Below are 5,245 nucleotides of genomic sequence, written 5' to 3'. Positions count from 1 at the left end.
AACTACTACATTTTTGTGGTATAAATGATTGATTGAAATTTGTTGGAATTCCAGAAAAATGAAAGCCCTCTCAATGAAAGCAATACATATTTATAAGATAATTGGCAATTCTGCAATATGTTTGCTTTAGCATAGGCAATTAAATACAATATAACAAAAATAGGGAATTGTATACAAGTGTGTGGAACACGAAGACTAAGGAAAAAATAGAAGTAAAGCATATTAAATTACACTGCCGTTCGCTTATGTTTGTGTAATATTTTCAGAGATGATTAACATAGAATTTTCGGATTGTTCCATGTGTGGAATGCATTTGAACATTACTCTTATATTTTCCATATTCAGAAATCTAACTCTGATTTTGAAGAACCAGAAGGAAATTATGACTATAGCTATGTAAAGCAGAATACTTAGGCCAAGTCCTCTTGGGGAAACATTAGAAGCTAATGCCTATCATCGGCTCGCCTTTGCTGTGTGGGGCCATTTTTATACCAATGGGAATGTTTAGTGGCAAATTGTAATTTGAACATTACAGTTGAGCAAGCCAAGTGCTCCTGCCTCTCAGATGCCAGATGCAGAACATTATTTCACTAGGCACGGAAAGGGGATGACTTTCTCTGAAGCATCTACAAATGTGCCAAATACTGTGCCATGCACATTCTATTATTTTGTTTAAGAGCTTCATGGCAACCTTATGCAATGTGTCGGCTGTATTCATTTTACAGATGAAGAAACTAAAATTCAAAGACATCATATGATAAATAAATCTCCCAAACAGAATGTTGAATGAAAAGTGCAAGTGACAGAGGATATTAACAGTATAATAGAATTTATGTACTTTTTTCAAAGCATGCCAAATGGTGGTACATATTGCCTAGGTGTAAATACATATGTAGTAAATGTTTAAGGATATGGGCAGAAGTGACAAACATAAAATTCAGGATGATTCTTTTCTGATGGAAGTTAATGAGGTCAGATAAAAATATACATAGGGGCTTCTGCTCTATTTGTGTGTTTTATTTTTAGGCTGGGAATTGAATATATGAGTAATCATTATATCATTCTCTATATCACCTATATCATTTTTGTGTGGCTGAAATATTTTGTAAGAGCTTAAAAATTTTTTGTCAACTTGCTGAAAGCCACGCAGCCATTAAAGGGGAGGCAGGGCTGGATTCAACCCCAAGCCTCTTGACACTGGAGGCCACACACTCTCTGCTCCTTATACCTCACACCAGCTGGACTTTGTTGAAGCCTGCGTGTGTTAACAGTTTATCTAGAAATGAAGGGGATAGACCAGGCACGGTGGCTTATGCCTGTAATTCAGCGCTTTGGGAGGCCAAGGCAGGAGGATTTCTTGAGCCCCGGAGGTCAAGACCAGCTTGGGCAATATAGTGAGATCTCATGTCTCTAAATAAAATAAATAAATTGAAATAGCAGGGTTAATGGGTTATCTCTTTATGACTGTGCACCACTCAATGTTCGTGGTGGGGAGAAGACCCAAGAAGAGCTAAATGGGCGTGTGTTTTATGGTGAAGGAACCCATGCTACTTAGAAGAATGATAATGAAAGCTCACCAAAGTCCCTTTCCTCCTGAATACTGTGGGCCCTTCAGCTGCTGCAGCTATAGTTACTACTACATTCCAAACTCCCCCAAACATTGGAATGGGACACTATTTTAAAACTAGCTAGTTTATTAGCCACTTCGGTATAATAACGAAGCTAAGTACATGGCCTTTAAAATTCCATCGCATTCATAGTTCTTTTTAGGAACAATATTTAGGAATAAGTGGATACTGGCTGCAAAATTAATTTGTGATCCACTTTTGAAGTACTGCTGTTGTAACTGCTAAAATTGACTTCACAGAACATTCCTCTTTTCCTCATTCCATTCCCAAGCACTTACCTAGTTCACAGAAAACTATGGTTGGAATTAAGCCCGGGAAACATACATTTTTTCATATTTTACTTTGCTCTATAGATTCATTATCTCTTACTCAATGGATCAATGTATTCCTAGCACCCAGCTTAGATCCTCACATACGGTAGATAGCCAATAAATATTTGTCAAATTGAATGAGTAAATGTGTGAATAAATATGAGAAATATTACCTGATGTTTGCATTTTTTTTATTTGTAAGGAGGGCAGAGTATATAATAGCAGAGTGTGGTGATTTAAGAGTCTTAGCAAGAAGTCAGGGTTTGGAAACAAGGCCAGGGGAGTTAGACCAGCTCTCTGGAATCTTTGATCCATTACATAAGACATTTTAGGCAAACTACTTAACCTTTCTGAGTCAGTTTTAGCTTCAGAAAAAAGAGGAAAATAATAAAGCCTTTTGTTTAAGGTGGCTTCGAGGACTAAATGAGATAATACCTTGTATTAGCTGATCTTACTTTGCTATACAGAAATGCCTGAGACTGGGTAATTTATAAGAAAAGAAGTCAATTGGCTCATGGTTCTGCAGGCTCTACAGGAAGCATAGCACCACTTGCTTCTGGGGAGGCCTCAGGCAGGTTTTACTCATGGGGGAAGGCAAAACAGGAGCAGACACTCCATAAAGAAAGCAGTATCAAGAGAGAGAGGGGAGGTGCCATACACTCTAAAATAATCACATCTGGTGAAAGCTCACTCACTATCACAAGGACAACACCCCGGGAATGGTGCTAAACCATTCATAAGAGATCCCCCCACGATGATTCAATCACCTCGCGCTAGACCCCACCTCCATCACTGGTGATTACATTTCAACATGAGATTTGAGTGGGATATCCAAACCGCTGTAAACCTCTAAAGAGCTGAGCATATTTCTAGACACATAGTAAGTGCTCAATACATTTTAGCTATTATTTAGATCATTTTTGGTTCTAGCTATGTAACCTTTGTTTTTAGGAGAGAGGGAGACAGTGTTTACATCTCATTGCCCTCTGAGTACGTTTCTTAACGACAACAGCAAGAACAATAACAAAACACTTTATAGAGCTACCAATCTGTTTTTTTCCCCTCATCAAAATTTTTATTTCCTAGTAGCAAAGTCACTGTTCACGTACTACTGCAGAAGAAAAATGACTTTAATCTCAAAGGCAACATTAAAAATAGGGAAAAAGAAAACGAATCAATAAAGGCAAAGGTCATAGAAACAGATGATTTGAACAGAAAGCAATATTACTGAGCATTGGTGTTACATACACAGGCTGAAAAATACACAGATAAGCGGACATCTGGAAGAGAAATTACATGATCTGGATTTTGATATCTAACAATTTTGCATGTCAAACTTTCAAAAGAAGCTGTGTAACTGAAAAGCCTTGAAATAAAGAACTATGTTCAGTGATTTCATTTTCCAGCAATGTGTTTCTTTCCATAGAAGCCAGATTACATACTCACATGCAAATACACACACACACACACACACACACACATACCTGAATCAGTTATAGTCCTCACTATGGAGAATGTGGAGGTTGCTTCAAGAAAAAATATCGAGGTGATAAGGCGTATGAGGGTTGGATTAGCATGTTATTCCTTATTGCTCCTGTTAATCACCAGATGTGGCCAGGATCAATCATTATAAAATATTTGTTTTATTAATGTTCAGGATTTTTTAAATAATTGTTTTAGATAGGAAAAAGTTACCAAAATGTATCACTTAAGGACAACAGCTTTGAAAGAGTTTTTATCGCTATATCCAATAAGGAATGCATTTCATTGCAACCAGATGTTATTTTATTTCTTTTCTTACTAAAAAAATTATTTTAGAGACAGTGTCCCTACATGTTGCCCAGGCTAGACTGCAGCGGCTATTCACAAGCACCACCGTAGATCACTGCAGCCTCTGCTCAAGCAGTTCTCCCCACGCAGCCTTCCAAGTGCCTGAGACTACAGGCCCACGCCACTGCACCCAGCTCCCATTTCTTTTTTGTAATTTTGGTTGTGATCCACTACATCTATTTTCACAGCCACTAATGGGTCATGACCCATTGTTTGGAAAACACTGTCTTAGAATGTTCTGTTTAAACTTTCCCACTGAAGTATCCCAAGCAGCAGGGGAGTGGGAAACTATGAGCTGGGGGCAGGTTTGAGAGAGGGACTCCGAGCGCCAGCCTCAAGTGCAGAATTTATTTGAAGTTTCTTTATTTCACCATTAAAATTTACTCAACTTTAGACACCAAACAGGACCATTCGTTTTCGTTAAAAGGTTTTTAATCTTCCACTTCAATAAGAAGATGCTCTAGGATACATGCTGTGTTATTCTGGGACTACCTCTCCTGCTGCCTGCTACCTGGTCCTGCAGGTATGCCTGCTGCAGTATGCAAAGCAGGCCACCTTGGATGATAAATTGACCCCTAGATAGTATGGGAGCTTACCATGGTCTCATGGCTGCCTGACCATTATTCAGCAGAGGTCCTGTGGACAATCTTACCAAGATGAGACATTACTCTTTGGTCAATGTGGCATGTCTGAGTATGAGCCCTGTGCCTTTCTCTAGCACTTCTGGCTCTGATGGCTGGAAAGGTGAGTTTCTAGCTTGATGACTCAGACCCTCATTAACCCACACCACACATGCAGGGCCTCCAGGCAGTCTGCTATCACAGAAAGCACACAGACAGTGCTAACGAGGTCATCCTGCAATGGGCTGCAAAGAGTTGGTAATGATGAACCAGATGATGAATGTGGAGCCATGGAATCCATCATTTTGAAGGGAGAACACGTTAATTCTTCTCTTTCCGTGCAACTGGCTTGACAGCAACTTGACATCATCCTTCCCCTGAGTCAGCCGTCACTGAGACAGAGTGTACCCGAATGAACATGGGAAAAGAAGTAAATAAACGGGAAGAGAGAGCCTTTTACATTTTTAAGCACTTCCTTTCCCTACTTGGTATCAAAGCATGCCAGTGGCTGGGTTGGGATCCAAAGATGAGATTAAATGTTAGCTCAAAAAGAAATTCTCAGATAAATTCAAACCTTTCCTTTGCACAATGACATCCAGAAATGTGGGAATAGGTATATGCATTAAAAACAACAACAATAGACAAACAAAACAAACAAAAAACCCCAATACAAACTCAAGAAAGAACTCTTTGATAAAGCTATAACTATGCCTAGTTATAGATATAGATAATATAAGTAAAGGAGCTTAGACAAAGAGCTTTGTTTTATAAGCTCACAGTGGAAGATTGTTGCAATAAACCCTCTAAATGTTAATGTAAACTTTGTCTCTCTCTCTCTCTTTTTCTGCTACTATGC

Source organism: Cebus imitator, unplaced genomic scaffold (genome assembly GCF_001604975.1).
Source record: "Cebus imitator isolate Cc_AM_T3 unplaced genomic scaffold, Cebus_imitator-1.0 Scaffold212, whole genome shotgun sequence".
Classification (NCBI taxonomy): domain Eukaryota; kingdom Metazoa; phylum Chordata; class Mammalia; order Primates; family Cebidae; genus Cebus; species Cebus imitator.
Note: the sequence above shows the minus strand (reverse complement) of the source record.